We start from the raw sequence: 7,602 nt of genomic DNA, 5'->3' as shown, positions 1-7,602 counted from the left end.
ACATAGCATGGAAATTCTAGCCACTGCAATAAAGTAAGGAAAAATAATAAAAGGCATAAGATCAGAAAGGAAGGATTAAACTGTATTTGCAGTTGGTATGATTGTCTATGCAGAAAATCCTAAAGAATCTACCAGAAACCATTTGAACTATGAGTGATTTTAGCAAGGTCACAAGATACAAGATACGTACTAGATACAAGATAAGAACACAAAATACAAAATGAAAGAATGCTACAGCAAATCAGTTACATATTTAAATGATTTATACTTTATTAATCCCAGCATAATTTACATGCATTCCATGGAAATTAGCAATCCACAGAGTGAGAAATAGTAGACCCGTCTGCTGACAAAACTCTTTCAGATTTAACTTGATCATTGGAGAAACTTCAGAGCTCTCTACATCAAATTATGGAGCTTGATTGTACCCCTAAATGGGGGTCTTGGCCATGGTCAGGGGCTTTTGAATGTCCAAGCTTGGTCTCAAGATTCATCAAATTTAGTCTCCCTTTTCTGTCATGCTTCCTTTTCACTTTCTTGTTACGATTATAATTTTGAGGGACAGTGAAGTGAAATCTATCCTGAGTCCAATAATGCCTTTTAATATTGTTTGCTCTATAGTAAATTCTTCTGGCCAAATCTGCGGTGTGATGGAGGGTTGCATAGTGCCTTAATTGTGTCTTGACAAATGTTATTATCTTATTTAGTAAGAGGATGCTCCACATTTTCCTTTGGGTTACATACACAAATTTGATATAATTTTCCCTACAATACAAGAGAAAGATCTTGATTCTTAGGAATTTTGTCTGCTGTCAAGATAATTTTAAAAACAAATACAAAGATTACTATAATTATGATACATGGTATCAATAACATTAGTGGGTCATTTATGCTTCCTTTAAGTGAAAAATATTGTAAAAGTTAATAGTCTTGGGAATTAAGAGAAAATTGCCCCAATAAAAACCATTTTAAAATGGATATTCCAATTATCATTTTCCTTGAGTACAGGTACTACCTAATGACACAGTAAAATATCAGTTAAAAGTGGGAAAGATTCCATTGCTAATGGTATCCTGTAAATACTTACCCATTAGACATAGAGTTGCAATAGTGTAGACAGGCACATCTATCAGTGAGGTTGTGTCACAGCATAGCATCCTCTCTGTTCCTTTTTTTTTTTTTTTTTTTTTTTTGGATCACAACTTTTTACCACACTCAACAGTATCAACTGTGTCTCCCAGAACTTAGGTTGTTTGGGTCAGTTATTTTCTGTCTTAGACTCTTCAGGCTGCAGTGATAAAATACCACTGGCTGATAAACAACATAAATTCATTTCTCATAGTTCTGGAAGATGAAAGTCCAAGATCAAATCACAGGTAAATTTGGTGTCTAGTGAGGACCCATCTTCTTACTGTGTCCTCACATGGCAGAAGGGGCAAAGGACCTTTCTGGAGCCTCTTGTGTAAGGATGCTAATCCCATGTATGACCTAATCACCTCCCAAATGCCCCACCTCCTAACACGATCACAAATTAATTTGCAGAGGGGCACACACATTTAGTTGGTAACATCCTCCTTGATAGTCAGGGCCTGACCTACCGTGGTTCTGCATTCCCCACCTTGCAGTTGCCCTGCTCATCTGCCCTGCAACCCCATGCTTGCAGCACAGCACAACATCTGGGTGAATTCGGAACCATCCCTACCTCATCCAAGACCCTCTTGGATGTGTTGATGATATCGGAAGGGGATCTCTGCCTATACCTCCTCCCACCCTTGATATCTACGACCTTTTTATGTAAATTGGATGGATGCAGGTGGCTAACACTATTTTCTTTGCTCCTAACCCATTAGTAACTATGACACCAGGGTTTCTCTGGGGCAGTGAAGGGGAGGCAAGTTCTCTCATCTGGGAACCCATAAGTCCAGGACATTGTTCCTACAGAGATGCTATAGCCCATGCCCACTAAATTAACTTCCAGTTCTAAGATTATAATTCTACTTTTTGAAGTCCAGGCCAGAGATATATCTACAGATAATATTATGTAGGCAGTTGCTTTTTCTATGGCTACATCTCCCCCTGAGGAGTACATTATTAAGTTTTAAAGTTCTCATTGTATAAACTTACAATAGTAAGCTTAAACTTCTCATTTTTTACACTGTTAGATAAAATATGATTTGAATGTGTTTGAGAACTGTGAGAAGAGAAAATGCTTGTTGACACTTGCAATAAGTATCACTACTACACACACATGCCTCTTCATCCTCCAAACTTAGAGGGTTTGTATCACAGTATGTCATTGAGATGTTGTGACGTCACTGAAAATGGCAGTCAGGACCTCTCAAGATCCACCCCTCTGTCCAAGCAATGAAAAACCTGGCAAAAATGGTCAGAATCAAGTTTTTCAGAATCAAACCATTGAAAGTCAAAACAAGGAGATAACTCTTTAAAGCAGCAAGAGAGTGTAACTTATCAGACACCAAACATGATTTGGAGCTAGTTTCTCATCAAAACCATCAAAGTCAGGAGGCAGTGGGGTACTATATTCAAAGTGTTGACATTTTAAAAGTCCTGTCAAGGGGATACCTGGGTGGCTCAGTGGTTTAGTGCCTGCCTTCGGCCCAGGGCGTGGTCCTGGAGTCCCAGGATCGAGTCCCGCATTGGGCTCCCTGCGTGGAGCCTGCTTCTCCCTCTGCCTGTGTCTCTGCCTCTCTCTCACTCTCTCTCTGTCTCTCATGAATAAATATAATATTAAAAAAATAAAAATAAAATAAAAATCGTATCAACCAAGAGGTCTATATCTGTCAAAGCTATACTTTAAAAATGAATGGGAAATTAAGACATTCCCAGATTAAAAAAAAAAAAAAAACTGAGATCGTTTGTTGCCAACAGAACTGTCCTGCAAGAAATAGTAAAGGGAGTCCTTCAGACTGAAATGGGGAGGACACTAAACAGTAATGGATCCGGATGCATTCTGGGCATCCCCTGTGGGTAGGTGAGATCTAAAAGTCTTTGAAGTGTTTGTGTCTTCAGGAAAGGACAGAGTGGTTCCAGGTGGCAGTGCTCTGTGATATGATTGGAATTTTCTCATTTTAAAGTTCCTTTATCCAAAGTATTTCCTCTACTCCCCCACAGACAATCTAAAGAAGTCAAATTTCTACAATGTAGGTCATTCCTCTGTGGCCCACAGAACCAGTATCTACTGAACACTATATTATTGATAACACAGTATTAACCAAAGTTCACATGAGAAACAAAACTATATGTGTGCATGAAGAGATTTATTGTCAGGAGTTGGCCCACATGATCATGGAGGCTGAGAAGGGCCAACTCAGGGAGAGCCAGCGGCAATTCCAGTCTGAGTCCAAAGGCCTGAGATGCAGGAGAGAATGGTGTTGGATCCAGACTGAGTCCTTTGTCCAAGCTTGAAGACATTCAGGAAGAGAGAGAATTCTCTTACTTAGCCTTCTTGTTCTCTCCAGGCTCTCTGTGGATTGGATGAGGCACAACCACACAGGAAGGCCATCTGCTTTACTCAGTCTACCGATTTGAGGATTAATCTTATCCAGACATGCCCAGATAATGTTTAACCAAATATCCGGGCATCCAGTCAAGTCGACACATAAAATTAAGCATCACAAATGCCCAAGATAATTATTGCTCAAGATTCTTTGCATTGATTATTTTACAGCATAATAAATCTATGAAATAAGTACCACTGTTCACATGTTACAGTTAAGGAAATGGATGTTCACAGATATAAATTGGTGTGCTCATTCATAGAGCAGAAATGAGTGGCAGGATTAGGTCTTTTTTTTTTTTTTTTTAAATTTTTATTTATTTATGATAGTCACAGAGAGAGAGAGAGAGGCAGAGACACAGGCAGAAGGAGAAGCAGGCTCCATGCACCGGGAGTCCGATGTGGGATTCGATCACGGGTCTCCGGGATTGCGCCCTGGGCCAAAGGCAGGCGCCAAACCGCTGCGCCACCCAGGGATCCCACAGGATTAGGTCTTAATCTCAGTCTATGTGATGACATAATTTCCCAGGATGCCTGGGGTCAGCGTGTAGCTCCTTCTCACCTGGTACTGACCTGTTATGGCCCAGCCTGTGTTTGTATTTCCATGGCAGCTGACCAAGCCTGGCATGGAGCAGGGTGCCTGAGGATGAATACAGGTGGCCAAGCCATCCAGGGTCCTTGAACATAGGAATGGTAGACTGGACACATTTCTGTGGGGAAGACAAGCTGGTAGGGCTGGTGTGCCTGGAGAGTTGCAGGGATCAGAGGCTTGAGTCAGAAGAGAACGTGGGGTGGGAAAGCAGATGAGAAGATGGAGTGACAGAGGGACAGACTGCCAGAGGAAGGGCAGGGGTCTCTACTGGAGCTCACCTGCCCATGGGCACCTGCCCCTTTATCAGATCTCTGCTCACATTGCCCCATGGAATCCTCATCCCCACCTCCCTCATGGTGTGGGGAGCTGGCATGGAGGTGCCACGTTGGTTGAGGAAGGCATGTTCCATGTGTTCAAGGCCTCCGGGGCAGCTGGCCTCCCATTAGTGAGCAGGTGAACCCCAGTGGCAGCCTGGCCGGTGGCAGACCCTTGTCCTTAGATTAGCCCTTGCTCCCACCCAGAAGAAGCCCTGCTTCTGTGAAGGTGTCTTTCTTTCTGAGAAGGCTGTTAGCACCTAAAATGCAATTTTCTATGAAGAAAGTCTCTACCAGGAAAGGCCTTAGAATTTATGGATTTTTTGTTTGTTTGTTTAGTTTTTTTGATTTGTTCTTTCCCTGATCACTGTCAGATATTTTTAGCTGTTTTTGAAAAAAATGATTTCAAAACAAGTCAGAAGACTATACATTCGGTTCCTAACACAGAATTCCAATTCGCTCAGCACACAATTGGTGTCTGGGTCCCCTCTTGTTTCGTTTGGACACTAACCCCAGGCAAGGCCTCCCTCCTGGCTGGTTTGTATGGACTCACTGCATGTGTACAGTGGAGGTTCTCCTTGTGTTTGCTGCACGCAGAGCATTACATGCAAATGCAGCAAAACACATCTCTGTTGGGATGGCTGCTAGCATCACAGATGGTCGGAGGAGCCTTGTCAAGAGTTAACCACCCTCCTCCAGGCTACTGGTCACTGCCATCACCATCGTGGTGTTTATATGCCCTGGCGCTGGAAGCAGGGCTTCAATTCTGCAGTCCCACTCTGAATCCTGTTAGGACACAGCCCTATCCTCCTTATCCTGGGATCTTCCTGGGGAATGCCTTTTGCAGGGTTGGCATGAGTCAGAGAGAGTTGCAAACCTTCCCCTGCAGCCCTTCTCCACTCACAGCAGCCCAGCTCCTACCCACGCAGGCGGCAGGGAGCCTGGCCTCGTGGGGCCACCTGGCTGGCCTCTGTCCTCCTCCCTGGCTCCTCAGCCTGATTACAAGGATGTCTCTAGGCCTGTGGTGGGTCCAGTGCCTTGGGCTCTTTGCCCCCAGGTCCCCTCTGTCCTCTTTAACCCTGAGTTTTCTCCTCTAATACCTGCAGGTGGATGAGAACTCAGGCACATTTTTCGGGTCCCTAGGTATCCATCAGCTTCCAGGAAGCCTGGGACCCAGAGTGTCACGTGTCAGTGCTCTCTGTGTGACTGCCATGTCCCCTGTCTCCCGGGGCCCCCACTCATCTATTCCCACTCTACCACATGGTGTGCATTGCCCACTGTACTGTGAGCCCCACCTGCTGCTCTGTGCAGTGGCTTCTTACCTGTGTCCCTGGAGACAGGATGGGGTGACACACCTGGCAGGCACTTGATGAACATTTGCTGCACCTGTGAAGAACCTTATTTAAAACCCCTGAGGGCACAAGTAAATTCAAATCCTCACCAAGGACAGGTGGAACAGTACGGTGTTCAACAGCGTAGGTCTCTGTTCCAGGGGATCTTTGATCACCCCTCCGTCTCGGTGTGGCTCAGCTTCATGTCTCTAAAGTGGGGGAGTGACAGTGGTAGCATAAATACTCTACATTTCAGTTGTGATTCACATTAGCAAAGGCTACTGTGGTCATGGTGGCAGTTTTCTGGTTTATGCCCTTAAATTGTAGAACGTCTTTATTTTAATCATATTGACCAGGCTGTAGGAATGTGTGTATATATACATGGATACTACATACATTTGTTAATTTACTGAAGACATTTTTATTGATTATAATAAATAGTTCTTCTATGACTTCTTCCCAAAACAGTCATTGATTTTAAATCTAAAACCATGAAGGTACACAAGAGAAACACACATCTGGGAAGTCAAAGGGCACACGTTGCTGTCACCCAGTGGTGCCACAATCAATGACCTATTATTTGGGGGGGAAGAGTAATGCCCTCATTTCTGTGTTGAGTCAGACTTTCATTCCAAACTTGTATTCAGCTAACTGCATATCATATATTTTCTTGATACTCTAAGTTCTTCAAAGATTTTGTGACTTGCATTTTGATGACACTTTCAATACCATGTTTTGGTTATTTTTTAAATGGAAAAATCCATGCATTTTCATCCACTGTGAGCAATCACAACTGGATGCCTCTCCAGGCTCCAGGAGCTTAAAAAATAAATGGTTCTCTTACTAACCTGTGTTGCACACAGTTTATTCTGGCCACAGACTTGACTTTGACTGTGTCTGATGTTGGGAGATGTGAAGGACAATTGATCCTTGCCTTTCTGAAGCTTCTCTTTACAATCCTGGCAGATAGCTGCTGTGGGAAGTTAGACACTCTCGTGAGTCATGTGTGGAGGTTAGGACACTTGTGGGTCATTCTCAGAGGTTAGGATACTTGTGGGTCATACTTTTAGGTTAGGACAATTTTGTGGGTTGTGCTGGGAGGTTAGGACACTAGTGTGTCATACTTCAAGGTTAGGACACTCTTGTGGGTTGTACTTTGACCCATGGCAGACAGCTCACACTGCATCAGAGCTATATCTTATTTGGCATTGCAAATATGTGGCTCATCAATGGTGTTTGTAGTTCTCAAAATGATATTACATTCTTACTCTGAGGAGTTGGTATTGTGGTTGGTTCATGAGTGAGAACCATAGCTCACTGTAGACTCTGACCCTCAGTTTTTCTTTCAGAGCCCGGTGGACTCTGTGAGCTTAGGTTTCCTTGTATGTGATGTGAAGAGGTCAGTACCTACATTACATGGAGGTCACAGGGAATGCATGACAAACCAATGAGGCTCAGAAAACCTATTCAATCAATGTCAGGTTGAGCAAGTCTGTGTGAGAAGATGGCATGGGGTGTTCACTGCCGGTGCCCACTGTTGGGCACCCCTTTTATTTCAGAGAAAAAACATGTCAATGACTCTATCAAGGTCAATGAAGACAGTGACAGGCCCAGAGCTGTGTCCCAGGCCCTCCGATTCTTGTACTAGAACAGTTGTTAATAGGCAGTGCTGACTGCTGCGTGCACGTTAGTTCAAGGAGGCGACCATGCAGCTAGGGGAAGTGAGAGCAAATGGGAGAAGTAAAAGGAAATTGCGTGCAGCTAACCCCACAATATTATTTAGAGGATTGTCTTCCTTAAGCAGAGGACAGTGATGATGATGGCAATGAGATAAGATACTGAAATACA

This window comes from Canis lupus, chromosome 1 (genome assembly GCF_048164855.1).
Source record: "Canis lupus baileyi chromosome 1, mCanLup2.hap1, whole genome shotgun sequence".
In the NCBI taxonomy this organism is placed as follows: domain Eukaryota; kingdom Metazoa; phylum Chordata; class Mammalia; order Carnivora; family Canidae; genus Canis; species Canis lupus.
This window is presented reverse-complemented; position numbering follows the sequence as displayed.